This window comes from Gracilinanus agilis, chromosome 1 (genome assembly GCF_016433145.1).
Source record: "Gracilinanus agilis isolate LMUSP501 chromosome 1, AgileGrace, whole genome shotgun sequence".
Classification (NCBI taxonomy): Eukaryota; Metazoa; Chordata; class Mammalia; order Didelphimorphia; family Didelphidae; genus Gracilinanus; species Gracilinanus agilis.
Window position 1 is genome coordinate 8,443,751 of NC_058130.1, and position 23,902 is coordinate 8,467,652.

The following is a 23,902-nucleotide window of genomic DNA, read 5'->3' on the forward strand; positions in this document are numbered from 1 at the left end:
CTCGTCTGACAGCATGAAACTCAGCCGGCTGCGTGCGGGGGCTCTTTGGGAAAGGAATACGTGGATGTGGGCCGGCGTCAGCCCTGGCCAAGCTGTCGAGGCACCTCGTCCGTCGGGCACCCAGGACTGACGGGGGACGTGGATGGGGCGTGCTTTGGGCCTTGGAAAACTCAGACCTAGAATCGATCCAGAGAACGTGGGGGGTTTGGGAGGGCCGCGGTCGGAGCGCTTCCAAGCTGGAGTTCCGCCTTCCCCCCTTGCTCCCAGGGGTCCGGAGCTTCCCTTCCCCTCCCGCCCTTCTTCCGGGGCTCGGACATCTCGTGCCAACACGCTGACCGCCTCCTCTTAGCCTACCAAGTACAGACCCTCCCCAGGACGGGCTCTCCTCTGGCTCCAGCTTGTCTCCCCATTCTCGCTGTTGCCTTATCTTGGACTGGCGGTTCTCCGAGGCCCCTTTCTGGGCCACAGTCTGGCGCTGACCCGTCCTTAGCGACGAAGACGCGCTTGGTTCATTCTGGCGAGACCTCCCAGCAGGGGCAGAGCTGGGAGCCCCTCGAGGGTTCTGGCAGCCGGGCCGCTGGGAGGGGACATGTGAGGCAGCCTCTTGGCCCTCAGCTGGCCTCGTTCAGGTCTCTGTTTCTGGGCATTTTGTCTTCCTTGCAGGCCTCAGCAAGCCTCTTTATTCTCCCCTTTTCTCTGGGACAGGAGAGGCCTCCAAAGAACAACCAGGAGACTCTTGTTAGGCCTCAGATTTTGTCATCGTCATCAGGCGGCGTTCTAGGTTCTGGAGCCTTTTTATATGGCTATTTCTGTTCAACAGAAATTCTAAAAGATAGGATTATAGGGGCCAGCTGGGTAGCACAGTGGGGATGGAGAGCCAGGCTTAGAGACGGGAGGTCCTGGGTTCCAATCTGGCCTCAAACACTTCCCAGCTGAGTGACCCTGGGCAGGTCACTTCACCCCTTTGGCCTAGTCTTTACCACCCTTCTGTCTTGAAACCAATATGTGGTATTGATTCTAAGGTGGAAGGTGAGGATTTAAAAAAAAAGATATGCTTATAAAAAAGTTCAGGACACTCTCGGGGCTCGGCCCTCTCTTTCCCCAACTTCTCAGGTCTTACTTTGAGAAAAGTACCCGGCAGGCTTCTCAACGGGGGCCACATCATTTCTGTCTCTGCAGCCCCAGGGAGTGCCCAGAGAATGGGGGGCCCCAAGAGGGGACTTTCCAGATCCTCGCGGAGTTTGTTCAGAAGCAACGGCAGGCAGTAAAGTCAGATGTGATGACCATGATGTCGCCTGACAGAGCGTACGCTTCTGCCTGGACGCTGCTTTCCTGCCCCGGATTCTTTCTCGGTTCTTTAGAGAGTGCTCCGGAGGAAGCCTTCGTTGCCTTGAGGCAGAGGCTCCAGGCCTGGTGGGTTTGGGCAGAAGAAACGAGGGAGAGAAAGTTCTTTGTGATCCTTTTTAGTAACGTGCTCATAGGACCTGCCTGTCGATAGGGCCATTGATTTAGAGTCATCAAGGCCAGCCTCCCGCTTGTGTGATGAGGAAACCGAGGCCTGGTGAGGTGGGTTCACACTTGCCCACCGAGGCCCCCAGGCACAGAGTAGCAGAGGAGGAACTTGAAGGCAAGGGCTCAGTGCCCAGCAGCGTGCGCCTCTCTCTGTGGATCAGCGGGCATCTGTTCACCCCCTCCTGGATGCTAGGCTGGGTGCTGGACTACAGAAAGAAAAGTGAGATGTGCCTGCCCTTGGGGAGCCGGTTTGTGGGGAAGAGGCAGCCTTGGACAGCCTTGGTCCAGGCCTAGGCCGGGAGGGAGGGAGGAAGAGCTCTTGGGAGAGAAGCACGCGAGCCTATTCTCAGTCACGATTGAGGGCCAGGAATCAGCCCCAAGCGTTCAGGTGTTTGGAGGAATTGGTGAAGAGCCTGAGAGTAAGCCATGAAGCTGGAGCTGACTTAGTCATGGGGAGGGTCAGGATACACAGAATTGTAAGTGTTGGGAAACGGGATGACAGGGAACTAATGATTCCAGCTCCACGTTTTCTTGATCATGTATCCCATCTGTAAAAGTTTTTGAGCAAACATTACAAATATGTGTGTACTTTTTCCTCGAGTCATATTTTTGTGTATGTACTGTTTTGGAACACATTATATACAGTATAACTAATAATCAAAAATAGAAATTAAACTGGATGAGATAGCAATGAAATAAATAGTATTTTTAATGATATAAAAATTTTTTTTTAGTATAAAACCTCTTTCCTGAGAGCAATTGTACATGGTATTCTTTTTTGAGAATCTTGCTTTAACACTTTGTGATAAAGCAATTTTTGAAGGTGTGGGTATCAGTTCAGCTTATTTTGTTTTCTTAAGCAATAAAATTCAATTATAATCTTTTGTTTTTATATAAATTATATATCCTAGCCATCCTCTTGCTTCTCCCAGTACATCATCCCTTATATCAAATAGAAAAAAGGAAGAACAAAAGAAATTTAACAAAACTAACCAAAAGGGGACAAAACCAAGATGGTAGAGGGGCCGAATAAAGTACAATCCAATCCACATCTTCTGGTATAGCTTCTCCAGAAAGTTCACCAGACCATGGCCTTTTTGGGAAACCCAAGAAAACAACAGTAAGTCATATTTCCAGCTCAGGTCAGCATAAGGAGACAGATAGAGGTGTCTGTGGATCCTGAGAAGAGAATACGGCCAGAGATGTGGTATATGGGGCATACCAATGGAACTAAAAGGCAGCTAAGGCTATGCACCAGTCCAAGAAAACATCCTAAATCTACAAAGGTCAACCTTGTAGGAGATGCAGAATGGACAGACAGACAGAGGCAGAGAGAGAGATATTAGTATCATGGTTCAAACTGCCCAGATCCCTTTGAGACAGAGGTATAAAAAGAATCCAGCGATCACCTCTTGAAGGTCCCAAGAATATTATAGTCAAATTCAGAGGGTCCAGCCTGAAGAAAATAATGCAAGCAGAGAGAAAGAAATGAAAGAATAAATATACTCAAGAGCTATAGTCAGACTCACATGGGATTTATCAACTACCCCTATGAATGGGAAGAGAACTTGGCTTATGATGTTCCATAAAACAGTCTTACGATCAAGAATAAACTTTCCCCGAAAAGTTTGAATATAATCCTAAAAGGGAAAAAAATGGATGTGTAATGAAAAAGAGGAATAATAGGAATTCCTGATGATGAGACTAGAGCAAAGTATGAACTCTAAGGTGCAAATTCAGGAGTCAAGAGAGACATAGAAAAGTAAACATGAGCGAACAATTATAAGAGACTAAACAAAATAAACTTTATATTCAAAGGGATGATAAATGTGTCTGCTCATATTCTGTCAATATAGAGATCATAGTAGAATCTGATTAGGAGAAGGCTATGGCAATGCTTTTGTTAATTTCTGATAACTTGAAAAGAAAAATGGAAAGGAAGAGGCAAGAGGATGGGGGGAAGAGAAAGAATGGGGAACATTTTTTCATAATTAAGGTAAGCAAGTAGAAATCTATATCAAATCAAGGAGAAAGGGATGGGGGAGAAATGAGTGACTTTGAAGCCTAAATCTTATCTGAACTGGTCAAAAGAAGTCTCCAAATGCACACATATGTGTACAGTGATACATTTCGCTCAGTAGGGGAAAGAAGAGGGAAATATGAGAAAAGATTGATAGGACTGGGGACAAAAATGGGTGTTTATCTTGTAGAAGAGATTTAAGCAAAACAAAGAAGATGGATTTCTAAAAGAAGCTCAAAAGACAGCTCTTGGTGTAGGAAAGAGAAGAGCAGAAGAAGCAGATTACATTTCCTGAGAGCTTAGTTCTTTCTCATCACACTTTTATTTTTTTTTTTTAATAAAAAGAGGACTGGACATAAACAGAAGGAAAATTATAAGAGAATAGGTTAGAGGGAGATATACCATTGACACTTATAACTGCAAATAAAAATAGAGTAAACTTCCATAAAATGGAAGAAGGAAGCAGATTGGATGAGAGAGCAGCAGCTACTACTATGTTGTTATAAGAAATACACTTGAAACGGAGGGATGCACACAGAATTTAAATAAGTGGCTAGAGCAAAATCTGTTATGTTTTAAATGAATTAAAAAAGACAGGAGTAGTAATCATGATTTCAGACAAAGCAACAATTAAAATTAAATTTAATTAAAAGAAGGAAACTAGTCTGCTGAAAGATTACAGATAATGAATGTTGAAAATAAAACTGTACAAAATGGCATTGCATCTAAATACTTAAAGGGAAAGTTAAATGAGATAGCACAACTATAGTAATGGGAGACATCAATGCATCCCTATTAGACCTAGAAAAATTTAATTTCCAAATTTAAAAAATGAAGAACTTGAGTAGAGTCTTTGAAAAATTAGTTATGATAGACCTCTGCAGATAGATGAATAGATATGAGAATACCTATTTCATAGTTCTTCATGACATCTTCACAAAAATTGACCAAATATTAGGGGATGAAAATCTCACAAATCAATGCTGAAAAGCAGAACTATTTATGGATCATAATATAATAAAGTTATACTAAAGATATACCAAATAATAAAGAGATAAATAGACACCAAAGAAATAATGAAAAAAAATTGGAGACTTGATTACTTAATCCTAAACAGTGGGTAGCTCAAAGAACAAATCACTGAGATATCAATATGGCTCTCACGAAATTACATTTTAAAAAATGTGGCGTTTATGGCTCTCATGGCCAAAAAGGTTGCCGACCCTGGTATAGACAATGACCATAACAGTATAGAATAGAAGGAACAAAAACAGTAAAAACAACTAAAACTGAACATTAGGCAACTATAATGCCCAAACTTAAGAAAGAGAAAAAAAAAAAAGCCTTCTCTTGCTACTTTCAGTACCAAATGGGACTACTGCAGCTGTGTTATAGTACATAGAATGTACAACTTTGTCAATGTGTTATATAGGTTTGAATTTCGATTTTTTTTAAATTAAGTATTATTAGGCACCCTTCTTTCCTAATCTTTTTTCATTAATTCATTTGAAATAATTGACTTTTTGTTCCTTCAGATGGATTTTGTTATTAATTTTGCTGGGTAGATTAAACCTTTGGTAGTTTGATTAGCATGGCACTGAAGAGATTAATTTAGGAAGTGCTGTCATTTTTCTATATTGGATTGATCTAAACATGGGCAGTTATGTTACTCTAATTACTCTTTGGGTAAAGAGTTTTGTAATCATGTTCATAGGTCCTGTGAGTCTTGCAGGTAGACTCCCAAGTATTTTATATTTCCTGTGAGTTATTTTAAATGGAATTTCTCTTTCTCACTCTTCTTGCTGTATTTCGTTAGTAATATACAGAAATGTTGGTGATTTGTATAGGTTTATTTTCTATCCTGCAACTTTGCTGAAGTCAAATATTTTAATCAGTTTTTAAATGGATTCCAGGTTTTTAAAAAATAAATCTGATATCATCTGTAAGAAAGTGATAATTTTATTTCTTCTTTGCCTGTACTTATTTCCCTCTATTTCTTTGTCCTTTCTTATTGATATGGCTAGGAATTCTAGAAATATATTAAAAGGTAATGGTGATAACGGACATGCTTTACTGAATTTTAGTGGAAAAACCTCTAGTTTTACACTATTACAGATGATGCCAGCTCTTGGTCTTTGATACTACTTATCATATTAAGGAAAGATCAATGTATGTAACAAGAATGGGTGTTGTAACTTGCCAAAAGCACTTTCTGCCTCTATTGATATAATAATGATTTTTGATCCTGGTATTAATATGGTCAAGTATACTTATAATGCTCCTATTAATGTGCCAGCTCTGCATTTTTTGTATAAATCAAACTTGGCCATGGGGTCTAATCTTTATGCTCTAACAAAAATAATAGCTCTTGTTTATATAGTGCTCACTACGTGCCTGATGTGTAAAGGGAACCTTCCTCCCAGAGTCGTGAACTTTCTTCTCGTCCAACCCATCCCATTAGTGCAGCTGGGATGCTCCCAACAGAGGTCGCAGGTTAAGAGCCCTGAGATCATGACCTGGGAGACTTTAATTGGTGCCTGAGATGTGACCGACCAGCTCAGAAAGACAGGAAGTGACGTAGAGAAAAGAACTATAAAAGATGAGACCACAGAAGAGATCCAGTTCTTTGATGAGTTTTCTGGGATTGATTCTTCTACTCTATTCGGCATTGGCGGCTCAGGCGGAAGATACCCTCAGGGGCTGCTAAGACTCTTGCTCCAAAGAGACTCCTGGACTTCCACGTGGAGATCAGAATCTTGGCAGGGAGAGAGTTGGAATTCTATGGATCAGATTTTAGGGTGGTAGGCTAGGAAATAATTTTCTCCTTCCTTATTTCTTTCTTATACTATATTTATATTAAATTGTTAAAAACTACTATCATCCTCATGACTTAAGAGTTAATTTTATAAATGGCACCACAACAATTTTGTAATATTATTTAACAAAACCAATTTCTAAATATTACATGTAGCATTTGAATTATTACATTTTACATTTATTTTCATTATTACACAGACACTGTGCTAAGTGCTTTACAAATATTGTCTCATTTGATCCTCACAACAACCCTGAGATATCATCCCTATTTTATAGTTGAGGAAACAAAGGCAGTCAGAGATTAAGTGATTTGCCCAGGGTCACACAATCAGTATATGTCTGAGGCCAGATTTGAACTCAGATCTTCCTGATTCCAAGCCCAAGCTCTTAATCCTCTGTGCCTTCTCCCTATCTCATGTTGCTATACATTTCACATATTGGTCTATGATTTTCCTTACTTGTTTTGACCTTTGATGGCTTAGGTATCAAGAACATATTTATATATTAGGATGACTTTGAAAATATTTTTTCTATGTTTTCAAAGAGTTTAATATTGGAATTAATTGTTCTTTAAATATTTGAGAGAATCACTTTTGTAAATTCTTATGATTCTGTTTCTCCCCTTCCCCTTAGGCATTCATTTATGGCTTGTTCAATTTCTTTTCCTAAGAGGGAATAAATTCCTTTATTTATTTTTCTATTAATCTGAGCATTTTATATTTTTATAAATATTCATCTATTTCATTTAGATTGTTATTTTGCATATAACTAGCAAGAGTACCTAATTACTTTATTTCTTCTTCATTGTTTGTGAATTTACCTTTTTCATTTTTGATATTAGTAAAGATAAGAGATAAATCTATGTTAATTGTATTTCTAAAAAACTTTTGGTTAAAATAACTGTAAGGGGATGGTGATAGTATGTGACAGGGGCGCTAAGTAAAATTTTTTCTGGAAAGGGGGTGGTAGGCCAAAAAAGTTACAGAACCACTGCTTCAGGTCATGAAGGTATAAGTGTCTGAGGTCTTCCTGACTCCTGATACAATGCTCTGTCCATTGTACCACACGGCTGGCTCCTATAGTCTTGTGAGTGGCAGAATCTAAAAATGCCTCTGGATTTCTTACCTAGGACTCTTCCTGAGTGACAGTGGCCTCATGCCTTATGACATCATAGCACTGATATCAGATCTACTGAGTTTGCCCCTCTAACTCTTGAGGCAAGATGAAAGGTGGAGGAGAGGAGGCCAATAGAGATTTGATGTTCTGTATCAGGGCAGAGCTGTACTGTTAACTGGATACAAATAGTTGGAATACGATGCAATATTTTGTGTGTTAGTGTCCTAATTTGGGTAGATTTATGAGAACAGGCAGTACATATACAAGTTAATTAAGATATTCCCAATTGAAAATACTTTAAGTTAATTTAGACTTAACTTAGAAAGCTTTTTATAAAGTTAATTACTACTCAACCCAAACTCTACCATTGAAAAAGTTAAAATAGGTTCAGTTTCAATTGTCAGATGCTCCAAGTTGCTAAGAAAATTGCATTCATCAACAGAGATCAATTTACATTATCTTAATAACCATTTTTTCTAAATAGTTATAAACTTTCAGATGGCTTCATTCTTGCAAAAATCTAAAATAGCTTTTAAATTGAGAAACTAGTGCTCTTAATAAGTTATTTCTTTCTCTTCAGACTTATAAACTAAACTAATTTAATTTGAAAGCCCAGTTTTCAAATTAAGACCCCCTTTGGAAGAGTTCCTTGAAATAGCCTTGAGGCTGGTCCCTCCCAAGTGCCTGAAGGTGAACAGAAGAAGCCTATTTGGCTGAAATATTGGCTGCTCACTGGTCTTCCTGCAGGTGGAGCTTCAAGTTGGAAGTTTGGGGTACCATGCCTGGCAAAACAAGGGCTAATAGATAAATCCCTTGGAAGTAGAACACAACAAAAGAAAAGGAATTACAAAATACCCCAAGGGTGTTTGGGGCGTTTTATTAAGATCAATACACAGCTATTGAAATTAATATCTCAAGAGGCAAAGTAGGCATGGCCTCAAGATTCCCTCTTTGCTCCAGACATGAGATTTCAATGGAATGTCTGCCTGCCTTTATATTTGATATGGGTGTTAAGAGATGAAATTAATAGACTGTATTTGTAATGATGCTTTTATTTTCACAGAAAATTCAGATTTCTGCTAAATTTTGCTTGATTCAGGCCTGTGCTATTACTATAGTGTCTCTCTCTGTCTCAACTTGGTCTTCCTGCTTTATGCTTTTCCCAACCCCTCCCCAAGCCCCACTCCCTCATCTATCCAATATAATATTACTAGGTTATTTTGCTCAACCCTTTTCTCATGTCACTTCCCTGTTAAATCACTTACCATTGCTTAGAGGATAAAATAAAATCCCTATCCCCTGTGTAAGGATTCCCCTCAGCCTAACACCTTCCTGCCCCTCTTCAAGTCTTATTTCTCACTCCTTTCCTACAGTGGGAGTTCTCTCCTGCCCTCTGGCTTATTCCTTTATAACTCTGCCTTTTCCCCACTAGGAATGCCTGTCCATCCCCTTGGGGCTTAAGCAGATCCTGACATACTTTCAGGTCCAATCAGGTGAAATCTCATTTCTTCTGGAACCTTCCTAGACATGCTGATGCCCTTTGATTGATATTTCTCTGGACCCAAGCCCCTGGTCCTCACTGCCTTTGACATTTGTTTGGCTTGTATTGGTAGCTCAGCTGTAATATTCACACATTATGCTTCACTCTTTCTATCACAGGTCTTTGAAATCAGGGATCATAGGACGGATACTTTCCTCACCTTCGTAGTTGGTCAGTAAATCATTTTCCTGTTAACTAGATATTTCATTTAGGTTCCAGAAATTCCATGATTTCACTGTTGCAGATAGTCCTTTCACAGTGCATATTTGCCATACGAGACTATTTCATAAATTGCCTGTGCCCAAATTTACAAGAAAACAAAACTCAATTCCTTAGTGCCTCACCTTCTGGGGAAAAGCTTCTCTTAACTGAATCTGGTTCTTGCATGGCAGGCCCAAAAGCCCTTACTCAAAGCCTTCCTTCCAGCTTGGCCTCCACCCTGCCAGAACCTGGAATCTGCGGTGCTGGCTTAGCTTTTGAGTCCCGAGGTTCACCTACATCTTAAGATGAGGCTTCCAAGGAAGACTTCTTCATACAAACCTGTATTTTCTCACGATGACGATTGGGATGAGGTTCATAAATTTATTCTTCTTTTGTTTCCTACAACCAGCCTTTGGAATTCCCTCCTCCTCTGCTCTAGAGTAGCCTGACTGCTATTTCCAGAACAAGCCTTGGGAGTGTGATTCTCTTTGTCACTGATGCTAACCAGTTGGATTCAACCAAGGTTTATTATGCACCGAGTGTTTAGAAGACACATCAGAATTTGGCTGTGATTTAGGAACGAATGAACTCTTTACAGACAGACAACAACGAGCTGCTGGGAGACATCTGAGGGAGAGGAGATTGTTTTTATCCCCAGCATGTTCCTTTTTCCTTCCTTTCTCTTGGGCTTCCTTGTTTCCCATTCCTTCACTTTGATCCCCTGAGAATGTTCATTAATCCTATCCCAACCTTATTTTTCTCAGTTCTTCTTGAAATGAATCAGGTATTTGAAATGAACCCTTTCCCAGTACAACTCAGTAGACAAAAAAAAGGTAGAAATAGATTAAAATGTTTTAAACAATTCCCCACTTTTAAAAACAATAACCTGAACACAAGCCAGTGATCTTTGTGGCCACTTGAGCATCATCCTTGTCATCAGTGTTATATTGATATTATTACAATGCAGCAGTCATCTCAGACATTTTTGAGTTCAAGAGAGCTGATTATTCCTCCTGAGTAGCACCAGATTTGAATAAAGTTTAAATTCCTTTCTCTGTCCTTTGGACATTCTCTGCTTCTTTCTAGTTAGGAGACTGTCTGTTTCCAGGTCTTGTTACTGTCAGATAGGCATGTCATTCCATGCCTTCTTCCTCTTCTAATTTGTTGCTTCTAATCTATTCAGAACTGGCAAATGAGATAACTAGACTTGTTAGAATGGTGTTTCAAGTCTAAGCAAATAGACTGGGAGTGAGTACTTTTTGGGGTTCTTTGGTAGAACATGAGCTTTAGTTCAAGGCTTACCTGGAGTGGACAGAGAAGGAGGAGGCTTCTATCAGTGAGGACATCAGATGAGGGAGGCACCACTACGCTCATTGGGTTTTTCAGATTTTGTTTTTTTAATATTTCTAATGCTTTCTGGTTTGGGTGTTTGCTTTCTCTAGATGTCTGGGTAGACACACATATACACACCTTGTGACACTATTTCATTTTTTTTCTTCTAGTTTCCTGCTATGGATCATTTATAAATGCTGTTATCATTTGCCTTTTTTCTGATGTTTTGTCCAGTTATGTCATAGTCTTTCCACAATTGATTATTTACAATATTTGTGTGGAACTCTTCAGGAAAGGGACATAGTTCCTTTTTAAGAAACAAATATTTAGATATTTTTGACCCTTCATTTGCAAGCAATCAAAAATGTTTGTTTTGGGGGATAAAATAAGATAGGGAAAGGGGGGCCACTGTGGAAAGATGTAATTCCACATGAGACAAATGGGATCATGGGAATTCAGTTTATGAATTACATCCAGTTTTTATTTTCAATATAAAGAAGCTCAATCCTTTCAAGGTTAAGTGACTGACCCAAGACCACTTAGGGAATAAATAGCAGAGGCATGATTTGAACCCAAGTTCCAATTTTGATGCCTCATCCAGCATCCTTTCCAGTATCTTATATTGTCTTTATTCTCATTGTCCCCAGGTCTTCCCAGGTCAGGTAAAAGCCCAAGCTCACTTGTGTAAAAAATATTTGTTTTACTTGTTTATATTTGAAGCAAATTCTGAGCATTCTAAGTATATAGACCATGTATGCAGTACTCTTATATTTAATTTATAAAACAGAAATCAAACTAACTCTCAGTGCTTATCCAGGACCTACTACTCCCATTGCCATTCTAGTTCCCTAAACCCAGAAACTCAAATTGTTATTCTCATTAATTTCCCTCAGCAGCATTTTGATTTAGCAGTATGATGCGTGACTTTCTTGGCTTAATGGGATATCTTCAGTTACTTTTGCTCTCCCTCCTCAAATGACCTTCTATTCATTTGGCATATAGCAGAGAGCAGGAGGGGAAGGGAGTGAGCATTTATTAGGCATCTACTATGTGCCAGGCAGTGTGTGAAGCACTTTATAACTATCTCTTTTGATCCTCACATCAAACCCTATGAGGGAGGTGCTGTTATTATCCCCATTTTACAGTTTACAGAGGCAGATAGAGGTGAAGTGACTTGTCCAGTTTTACACAGCTGGGGTGTGTCTATATTCTATGTCTACTCATAAGTACTTATTATCTCCCCCTATAAAATGTAGGGCCTCTGAGGGCCGGTCTGACTTTGTATGGTCCTTTCCAGGTGTAAATCTATGATCTGGTTATCTTTAATGCTTAATGCATGCTGTTTACTACCTGACAGACTAACATTCCACATTTCTAATTTTGAGGACTGGTGAAAACAGCGTAGTTAGGTACCCTAGATTCCTGAAATCTGCTAGTGTACAGGACATTACAAGGGATATATTTAGCTAGCTTGCCCTTCAGCAGCAGACACAATCTGTTGCCTTGACCATACTCTTTCCAAAACCAAGTTTTTCCAGCTTGGTCATACCCAGAGGAACTTTTGTTCCAGTGCCACAACCCCTCAGGAATGCAGAGTTACCTCCATACTTTGATGAGAGTTAAGGTAAAACTTTTGCAGAATAATTATGCTCTCTTAACCATTGTTTCCCCACCAGAAATTATGTTTGGATTATGTGTATGCTCAAGCTTGGGTACTACTAGCCTCATGTAGGCATGTGTTCTCTGTTGTTATTATTTTGTTATCTATTTCCATTTGTATCTCATTTAGTTTTTCCATTTGCTGTAATTTGATAGTATATACATACGATCTCCTCTTGGCTTGACTAGGATACCCCAGCCTCTGAGTTCATTTATTGTTATTATCCAGTCATTTCAGTCCTGTCTGACGCTATATAATCCCATTTGGGGTCTTCCTGGCAAAGATACTGGAATGATTTTCCATTTCCTTCTCCGGCTCTAACAGAGGAGGAAACTCTAGCAAACAGGATTAAGTAGTCACATGGGAAGTAAGCGTCTGAGGTCAAATTCGAACTCAGGTCTTCTTGACTCCAAACCTGGGTCTCTGTCCACTCTCCACATGTTAAGGGCCCCTCTGGCTCCAGGCCTCTTCCCCTATTGTTTCTGCCTTGTGTGCTTCTATGGCCATCCTCAGTGTGGCAGGAATGTGTAGAATGTGGATGGCAGAGGTTCTGGGCCACGCTGAGAAGGGGCAGCTGGGCAGCTTGTGGCCAGGAAGCAGCCTCCTTGTGTGCCTCTTGTGGAAGACAAAAGGAAGCAAATAATTAGGAGAATTCATATTCATGAGTTCTGCTGCAGGCCAGAGTCTTTATACTTCTGTCCTGGTAGAGTATGATAATAATGAATATAATCCCAGAAGCCAAACTCCCCCAGGAATAGGTAACCCGCATCTGAATCCCCTCAGATCCTAGATATGGGGCTCAAATCTGCTGTCCTACACACCTGGAACCATTTCGGAGCTTTGTTTGAGGAAGGCTACTGTCCCTACTTACAAGCCTCAACATCTGAACATGTAGAACTTTGAAATTCATTACGTGGCCCTGAAAAAGAGAATGAAGTCTGCTGATGGGACGTTTGAAGGGGGTGCTAGAGTTAGGGGTGGGAGGGGAAACTTCACTTCCCCAGAGGGTTTTCAGAATTAGGATATATCATCTATATAAGCAAAAGTCTCATTGGAAGACCGTTGGAGGTTATTTTGTCCAGAGAGAGATTCTTACCTTCCCTTCTTCTCAGTGATGCTGACAACGCCATAGAAAGTTATTCCCAGATCAGGTCAAAACGAAGGACTTGTCTGCCACTTTTGATCCATAAAGAGATCATATGCACCTTGTCCCCTGGGGAGCAGCTCCACCATCCTCGACCTGTTCACAGGAGGAGCAGGAGAACGCCAGGATGTTAGGAAGGAGCCAGCCCACGGGCCCTGTGAGCGGCACTGAAAACGGGAGCCATCTCCCTCCTAGCAAAGACGTCTTGCTCCACAATGATGCTCGATTGGGGCTTTCTTATCAACATGGAGCAAAGATTGCTCTAAGTGCCCCGTGCTAGCCTTGACATCATCATCAGGCGGGAAGCGTGACAGGCATCTTTTGACACTGTCAGGGGCACACTGTTTCCACCACTCTATGTGTGGATGCCGGTGATACTTGGCTGAGATTGATTGACAGGTCCAAGGATCTTCTGTGCCTGAAGAACCAGTTTTCCACATTAGGGCTCAGGGCTTTTGAGTGACAAGAGATGTGTCAAATGAGCTGAAAATTACATAAAGGGAAAAAACAGCCTTACTGACTGTACTGAGAAAAGATGATGCCAAAGTAAGCCATACGTAGCGGCTTAGAGATCATTCCGTCCAACCCCCTACCGTATTTGTGAATCCTTTGTACCATATACGAACACTCAGAGAGAAAGAGAACTTTCTACCTCCTGGGCATCTCATTCCACTTTTGGATAGCTCTAATTGTATAATTTGAGGCAGGTAGATGGTACCACAGTGCACAGAGCATAAAACCTAAAGTCAGAAACACTCATCTTCCTGAGTTAAAATCCAGCCTCAGATACTAACTGTGACCCTGGGCAAGTCATTTACCCCAGTTTCCTCATCTGTAAAAGGAGTTAGAGAAGAAAATGGCAAACCATTCCAAGATGTTTGCCAAGAAAATCCCAATTGGGGTTATGAAGAGTCGGGCATGACTGAACAAACGAGATTGTTGGATGGTTAATAAAATTGTTGATTTAGAGCTGGAAGAACTGTGAGAGGTTTTCTAATCCAGGCCCTTCATTTTATAAATGAGGTGACTGAAGGCAACAGAGGGGAATCCTGGGGTTTACTCACAATCTTACCTTAAAGAAGGTACAGAAACCAGATTTCTGTTTACTTATGGCTTTCTTCCCCTTTAATGAATATATTGTTTTAATGATTGGAAGCATTCATACCAAATGCAACCACAAGCTGGGTAAGGAAAAGTACCAACCTGGAAAGATGTCTTCCCTCACTTCAGTAGTTAAATGATAGTATCAGCTTGATCATTGAAAGTTTTGGTAATGTTTATTTGAGACAATAATGCTGGGATTTTTGGACTAGACACTATGGATTATATTTGAATATCTGATACTTTAGTGAGGATGCCAATTTGCAGAAGCCTCATGCTTACCTTTGGGAGGGCATGAGTATTTTTTGAGAATATATATAATGAGTGTACATCTGGACATTGAGAATGCATAGATCTTTTTTTAAGTTTGTAGATACTTTTTGCTTTTAAAGCACAATCATTTCCTAACATTGATTGTTATTCCCCATGCCCCAAAGTAAACCTGTTCCTTACAGCCAACCTCTCCACCACCGCCCATCCCACCCCCACCCCAAACCAAATGTCTACAGTATAGGACATACCTCTGGGAGCAGATGAAGCTTCCTGCTCTCCTTGTGGCCCAACTGACCTTTAAATGGAGGGAGGGGGAAAGAAGCCAACTCTTTGCTGTCCATGGTCCTTGATCTGCTTGTGTGGGAGCTGCAGATCACCATTTCTCATCCCTGTGCTTTTGGACTCCTCTTTTCATGAGTCCTCCATGTTGGATTTACTCAACGCTGTAGATTTAAAAATTAATATTCAGTGCCTCCAAAGTATGATATTTATGAGGATTTATTAATATAAATTAGAGAGCTAGAGGAACGCAGGGAACGTTTCCCACTCACCCCAAAGAGGCTCACCCCCACAAGCCCAGCTCACCACATCGTCCACGTGTAAGCAAGAGCGTGGTCACGCAAAACCCAAATTAAATACAGACAGCGTCATCACTCATGTATACTCAAGGCAAAAGGAATTTGTGGGTATGGTGAAAGGGAGTTTGGGTAATGTAGTTTCAGGAGTTCAAGATCTTCCAATTTTACATTCCTTCCTGTGATCCTTTGGGAGACCAGTCTCCTCAATGGATCATGAAAACATAATCAAATTAAAATTTACAATAATTCGGAGATAAAAGGGAAATAAAAAGGAGAAAGAACAAAACCAATGTTAGGTGCATTGACAAAAAGCCATTTAGGGGGCATTCCCCTTTTTGACATAAGAGTGTCTATTCAAAATATATACATTCAACCCCCCCCCCCCCCAAAGTTCAAATTCGCCATTCCTCAAAGTTCACTCTGGATCTTCTAATGCAGTATGTGGTCTCTGCAGGCATCTTCATGGCTCCCTCTGGATTCTGGGAGGTAGTCTTCTGTGCTAAATTAGGGTCAAATTCAAGTCCAAATTCACAGCAATAGAATAGCCCCCCCCCCCAGTAGAATATACATTCCCCCCTGAAGAGGATACAGGGATACACATAGGAATCATACAGGAATACATGGTGAAGTCATAAGGTATATGAATCAATCATCAAAAACATCAAAGAGTCCAAAGAAATAAAAAAAAAGAAAAAGAAAAAATAGCCTCTGAGGGAAATATAGAATATTAAAAAATGTGAAGAAAGAAAAATTCTAGGAAAAAGAAAAAAATTTATAAATCACAACAGGTCCATGTCCCATAAGCTTTGCAACAACAATCACTCACTAACCCAGTTAAGCAGCCTGGACTACTGTAAGTTGTCACATGATGAAAGAAATAGAAAAAGAGACTAGATCTCAAAACAAATGGGAAATAGCATTTCCCAGTTCTATTCTTTTTCTTCACTTTCAGAGATAATGGAGCCAGAACAATTGATGTTGAGTACTTGATATAGAGGGTGGTACAAGGAAGTCCTACATCTTATCATATGCTAAGCATTGCTACCTCGAGTCTCACACATGATCAAGTCTTTGAGCTCTTTGCATAGAATGCCATCAATCCCTGTAGGATTGGTTTGGTCTCTTTTCCTTTCTTGTGCTTGTTTGGCACTTTGTTGGTCAACTTCTGTGGTCCTTTGTGGTCCAATTCTCCTTGGATTAGACATATTCAATTGAGCAAAAGTCTCATAATAATTAAATAACTAGTGACAGGTTTCCATAGTCTGAAGCTTTTGGGGTATGCATTTATATGCTAGGCAAATGGACATCTTAGCTTATTTTTATTGCAAAAATCAAAACAGTCAGAAATCTATTTAATGCTGGTGACGTGCTTCAAATGTAAAAAAAAAATGAGAAAAAAAGTCAAATACTTTATTGCCCATGTAGGAAGATAAAACAAAAAACAAAAATATTAAAAATGTGTAGTTTCACAATCACAGAGGTAAAGTATAAAGGTTAATTTCCAAAAATAGGGTTCATTTCTTCTTTAACTTGCCATGATCCACAGTGTGAGTGTAAATGAGGTAAAGTGATGTGAGTGCAAATGAGGCATATAAAGCAATAATACATTCAAGAAAATGCAGAAGGAATGACAAAAGGCACAAAATGTTGGTAAATATTATGGGACTGTGATTAATGATTCTATCTAATTCTAGGAGAAGGGAACACAAGAGTCACTAAACAGTGCTAAGAAGGCACAAGGTCATGGAGACCAACCAATCCTAATGGGATTGATGAGAAACTGCACAGTGCCTAGCAGCACAAGGTCAAAAAAGACCATATCAATCCAGGTAGGATTGTTGAACTTCTATGCCAATACTGAAGAACTTGAACTAGTGTTTGGGGTTTGGGGTTGCAGCTTTTCTAACATATGTTAGAGGCCAGGCTTCCCTGAGCTTCATCCCTAGTCAAGTACTAAAGGTTGGCTATCATTATGGCTCACCCTATCTCTGAGAAGTTTAGGCAAATCAAACCAGGGAAAGACACTTCCCTTGCACACAAATTTGGTCCTTTTATTTCTCTTATAAGTGTGGCAACTTTCTGTAGTCCTGGCTATTGAATTGGGTAATTGCACAATTGCTTAAATCACTTTAATTGGGCCTTGATTCAAGGACCTGTTATAAGTTTATTTTTTCCTTACATTTTTGCACATAAGACTTTGACATTTTACATTTCTTTCACAAGTTAATTTTTCTCTTTTCTTTGGATCTTTATTTATTTATTTATTTTGCCCGGTTGATTTCATGCAACCCCATAATTCAGCCATGTATCCTTAGCTGATCTGGGGTACCCTCTTCAGGGGAGAATGTGTTATTGATTCTCCTCTGGGCAGGGGGGTATGCTTTATAATCAGAATGTCTGTATTATAATCTATAATCTAAAGTTTAAATACTTTTGAGAGTAGTTTCAGGATAAGAAATTTGCCATCTCCCCAGAATCCAGACAATGAATCTGTTTGGAGAAGGCACCATGAAGATGTATGAAGAACCTACACTGCATCAAGAAGATCCAAAATGAACTTTGGAGTGCAGTTGGTTGAACTATAGGGAGTTGAATGCATTTGTTTTGAATGTACACTCTTATGCCGAAGGGGACTGCCCCCTAATTGACTTTTTGTCAATGTGCCTAGCAATCATAGGATCATTGTTTTTGTCCTCTTTTCTTTTTATCCCCAGATTTCTATGATTTATAAGTTAGTTATGTTTACAAGAGCTTTCGGAGAGACGAGTCTCTCTTATGCTCTTCAGGGGGGAATGTGATATTGGAAACTTGGGGGTCCTTGAACTAATTTTGAGGTCCCTGATCTAAACTTCCTGTGGACATGTAGGACTCTTTCAAACTACATTTCCCATGATTCCTGGCTTATATAAATGATGTAGACAATTACCTAATAACAGAGAGAAGAATAAAGGCTGAGTGGCTGGAAGGGAACACTCTTTTCTGGCTGAAGCAGCATAGTTGCAGAGTATGGCAGGGCTTTCAAACAGGCACGTGGCTTCATTTTCCTAAGTGGCTTTCAATAAACCCTTTAAAACCATGATATTTTAAAATCTATCCTTTTATATTAATTTTATTTCTTACAACCACATGCTCTGGTTTAATTTGGATTTTGTGGATAGCTGTGCTGGGCAGCAGCCTGTCCATCTGTTGACCTTTTTCTGTTGCTGTGAATGGATGTCTTTCCTTCTAAATGGCAGCCCCATCCTGCCACTCCACAGCCCATTGTGCACTTTTGAGCCCCTGCCTTCATGTGAACACATGTCCCCTCTCCCTGACTTACCTCTTCCTGATCCTTCTTGCTCTTGTGTCCATCTTGGGCTGGTCTGGAGCTCAGGGTCCACATGCTAGTGTACACCAGGATTTGGGCAGCATGTGCCTTTCTCCTCTTGGGTCTTGTTACAGTTGTGGCTGGCTGGTTAATAGATGGCAACTTTGGGTAGATCCTATGTTCTTGGGGGAGACTCTGCGGGGGCTCAGGGTTCAGTGTGAGTAGAGCAGACACCACCAGGGACTTCCGAAACCCCTTGCTCTTCCTGGAGTGTTTCTTGCTGTTGACACGCATATTGAGAAATCAAGATCTTCTGACACTGGCTTTCTAACTGGCTGACTGACACCATATACCATCCCCCAACTTGCCTTTCCAGGGCTATCCCTGATGCTCTCAACTTTCTCCCTTCACCTCTCTACCTCGTAGCTTCCCTGGCCTCCTTGAAGACTCAACTCAAACCCTACCTGCTCCCAGAAGTCTTTCTTGGTGTCTTTCCTCTGAGATGCCTCCCGTTTGTCTTACATATAAGTCGTATATACATGGTGGGCTCTCTGTGAGGCTGAGCTCCTTGAGGGCAGAACTACATGTCAGGTCCATGGTTTGTGCTTATTCAGTGCTGGCTGACTTAATTCCTGGGTTGCAGCTATTATATACTCATTTATGACTGGAAGATCTTTGGGAGACATCGGGTCCAAGTCACCCCCATTAAGGCTCCATCTCATTGCCTGTGGACATTTCAGTCACTCTGGTCTCTGTTCTGGGAGTTATGGATGAGTGTTGACAGGAGGAGAAAGACGCAGCTGCAGAGAATGTCTTTATTAGGATGGCTCCCCACTTGTTCCATTTGGGCTGACAATTACCCTTGAGTTCACATGACTCTTGTCCCATTTTCTTTGAAACATTTTACAAAACCATAACTGAAAAGTGTGCCTTTGTCCCTGTGAGTTGGCAGCAAGGTGAGAGAAGACAAGTCAACAGACTTTTGAGATGCTGAGCCACTGTTGGAGTGCTGGCAATACAGCAACAAAGACAGAGACGGTCCCTGACCTCCACTGGGCTTGGGGGAAAGACTGGGAGAGGGTCCGGTTTTGAAGCCTTGAAAGGAGGGGAATGAAGGTGGCCCCGGGGAGGGGGTGAGAGTGGAGAAGGCAGAGTTACATAGTGGAGGACTGTTCCAGGGGGAGAGGCTGCAGGGCCTGCTGGATAAAGTTACAGATAACACAATGTAGCATACACTTTACATTAAACAAAACTATCTGTCTAACCATACAGAAACATATACAAAATGCATATTAAAATCCTTAGTTGAAACAATTGTAAAACAAAACTTTTCCTTATGCTATACCTTATTCTAATACAGAAAACAAAACTGTCTATATAAAACTGAAAACTAAGTATTTTATCCTAAAAATTCTGTCTTTGGAACTTTTAACCATTCACATATTTACAGATATGTAGAAAAATAATACTTTCTGTACAAATTTACAAATATATAGAATATAAAAATATAAATTTTTCACTTGTACAACTGTTCACACTCATTTACACAAATATACAGGAATATACAGAAAAATACAAAATTTACAAAACCTTTTCAAAATTAATACAAAATTTATAATATCTACACTTTTTACACATCTTTTTACACACACATGCAAAATTTACAATATCTATATATTTACACACTTATTTACACACTCACCCTATGTTGCACTATAATACAATTCCTATATACAGAATATTACAAGTATATATATATAAGATATTTTACAGATATGTACATGTTTGTGTAAGAAAGTCACTTCCCTCTGATAATATAAAAACCAAAACCCGAAACAAAAAGTCTATATAATCCTATATGTATCCTGATGTTACCTGAGTGAAATATCCGAAATATATTTCATCCAGGTAAGACCTCATAAAACTATTATGAATATCTCTTTGTTAATTTGTCCTAAATGTATATGTTGGATGCAATTATACTCACCAGATCTTCAGATACTCCTCTTCCCATATTGTCTGTTATCTCTTTTCTTCTATCTTCTTCCTCTTCCAGTGCTGTGATACATACCGATGCATGTATCTATAGTGAAACTATGTTGTGCACAACATGATACAAAACCTTACAATTTAAATACAAATCAGCCCATTATCCTCTTCTGTAGTAGATCCTTGTAGAAAAAAAGAGTCTTTATTATTCTTTCAATGTCCAGTCTGCTGTATTTTCTCTGTGATCCTACCATAATATCTTCTTTCTTCAGTCCTCTCCTTCTGATCCAATGTCCTCTCTGATCTGTTGTCCTCTTCCCTGATCTTTCTGACTGCAGACATGCTGTCTGATGATTATCTCTCAGCTATTTCTCCAGCTTCTTCTTCTGGATCTCTTTCTTCTTCTTCTCTAGGAATCATTTTAACATGCAAGCAATGGAACCATGACTCCTTTTCTAATACTTTTATTGCAGAAGGTGAAGTTGAAATTACAGTGAATGGACCAACCCATGATTGTTGTGTTGCTGAGGTTTTATTAAAATTCTTTATATAAATTGAGCCACCTGGCTTAATATTATGTAATGAATAATCCAGAGGACCACTCTGAACTAAAAGTCCCATATCTTGCAGTTCTTTTAGTCTCTCTTGTAAGGAACTTATATAGGATGCTATTTGGATGTCACCCCCTAACATCAAAGCATAGGCAGTTGCACAACTCTTAGCTTGTAAAGGTAATTGACCATACAACATTTCAAATGGAGACATGAATATCAGTCCTTAGTCTTATTCGGATATAGAATAACATTAGGGGTAAGATGTCTGACCATTTCAGACGTGTTTTGGTACAGAGTCCCTGTCATGGTCTTGATTTCTCTATTTAATCTTTCTACTTGACCTGGACTCTGTGGATTGTACGGAACATGAAACTTTGCCGAGATTCCCAAGTTCTTATACACTTGCTTTAGAATGCTATCTGTGAAATGGGCTCCTCTATCCGAATCAATTTTGACTGGCACTCCATATCTCGGAACAATCTCCCTTAGCAAAATCTTAACAACAAATGCTGAAGTATTCCTAGAATATGGAAATGCTTTTGGTCATCTAGTTAATTTATCTACCAATAACAAACAATACTTATATTTTCCTGCTTTAGGAACAGTATCGTAATCTATTTGCAGATTTTCAAAAGGAGTGTAAACTAATGGCCTCCCACCTACACCTCTTTTCTTAAATATACCCTGATTGAATTTCTGACAAATAGAATAGCTGGAACAAATTTTGTTTGCTACAGTAGTAATTCCTGGGGCTATTCACACTCTCTTTACAGTATCAACCAAAGCCTGTGTCCCAAAATGGCCTTTGTTATGAATTAGCCTGGCAAATATGATTGAAAAATGCTTTTGGGAGTATTGGCTCTCCAGTTGTTGATATCCATATGCCATTCTCTTTCCTAGTTCCAAAATTATGCTGCCATGTTTGAATTTCTGAGTCTAAGTATGTTCGTTCAACATCTTCAGATTCAATGCCTGAGAAATTCATTATATAAGCTAGAACATTTTGTGCAGCATAACAAGCAGTAACATCAGCACAATGATTACCTTGAGAAACTGGGTCTCTGCCAAAAGAATGACCTCTACAGTGTATCACAGCCAATTCTTTTGGTTTTGTAATAGCAGTAGCAGTGTCAGTAACTCTGTGATAATCTCTGCATGAGCTATCTGCTTTCCCTCTGATGTAATAAAGCCTCTCTGTTTCCAGATGGAACCAGTTGCATGGCAGATAGAGAATGCATAATGGGAATCTGCATAGATATAAGCCCTTTTGCCTTCACATAGCAAACAGGCATATTTCAGAGCTTCTAACTCTGTCCCTTATGCACTCATGTTCTTGGGTAATGAACCATACCACAGTGTCTCAAATTCAGTGACCACTGCGGCCCCTGTAAAACGAATACTATTCTGCATGAAAGATGAACCGTCTATATAAAGCAGAAGGTCAGGATTATCCAGTTGTGTATCTTTCAAATCCTGCCTCGATTGTTCTATTAATTGGACTACTTCACTGCAGTCATGCAGTGGCTCTCCATTTATAGGCAAATCAGGTAATAGTGTAGCTGGATTTAAAGCACCTCTTGATTTGTATGTTTTCATTCCTAAGAAGAACTCTATCATATTTGGCTATTCTTTGGTCAGAAAAAGCCTGAGTGCGATATTTCAACATAAGGGCTTGAATTTGGTGTGGACAAAACACTGTCAATGAGCACCCAAGAACTAAATCTGCAGATTTCTGCACTAACAATGCAGCAGCAGCCACTCCACCCAAACATGGATATCCCAGTTGCAATGGGATCTAGGAAGTGTCTGAAGCTAGAACCTTCTGAGGCCTGACTCTCAATCCACTGACCCCTCTAGCTGCTGCCCCCTTTTCATTTTTTTTATGGTGCCTTTAGGGGCTTGCCATATCTCTTGCTTGCTTACTTTTTTTTCTAAAGAAATCTTCATGATTTTAAGCTATGAAGCTTCCATGTATCCCACAAGTTTTTGGACTTCCCCTCTCCTTTCTGAACTGTCCTCATGTTTTCCTTTCCTCCTCTTTGTCTACCTCAGATTGAAGTCACTGAGTGTCAGAGATCTCGATGACCTTATTGCCAAGTTCTTGCGGGGACTTCTTTCCCAACATAGTTTCAGCAGCTGTTATTTGGTATATCATCAGCGGCAGTCAGCTTCTGGCTAGTCTTTTTGCGAAGCCTTCTGCCTAGTACTGCAATGAAAGGGGAGCATGGAATGGCCCCTCTGCAGCTGTGTCTTGTTTTTTGGGGGGGAAATCAGGTGAAATCTCTGTCTTCTCCCTCTTTATCTCCAACCAGAACCTGCACAAAGGCCTCTCTTTTTGCTGGCACTTCTTTCTTTTGACTGTATTATAGAACAAGTCTGCTGAGATTGCTTAGCTCTAGGTCCTCCAGCATCATGGCCCTTTAGGCCATGGACCCTCACGGGTAGAGGACTGCAGCTCAAGCCTGTTGTGGGCATTTATTCCAAATGTGATTCTTGGCAGCTTCTGCCACACTTAGTCACTGCAGAAGCAGATGTGAGCCTCCCCAGACTAAGGCCATTTAAGCATCTTTCTTGATTTCACTAGTGGATTTCACTTCCTCCCTAAAAAAGGCCTGTCACTGGGTGAGTCAGCTGGTGGTCTTCCTCTCTCTAGTCAGCAACACTGGTTTGGACCACAGACTCAATAGACTGTTCCTGGAGCTTTACTCAAAACTTTTTTAGTCTGGGAGAAGGCAACAAGAGTTTGTGCCCTACTGAC

General features: G+C 40.2%; 1 protein-coding gene across 1 annotated transcript in view; it reads left to right on the top strand.

The window, feature by feature from the left end:
• Positions 1-23,902, top strand: part of VPS41 (VPS41 subunit of HOPS complex) — a 164,958-nt gene that overhangs the window by 44,456 nt on the left and 96,600 nt on the right. The gene's annotated exons all lie outside the window — the stretch shown is intronic.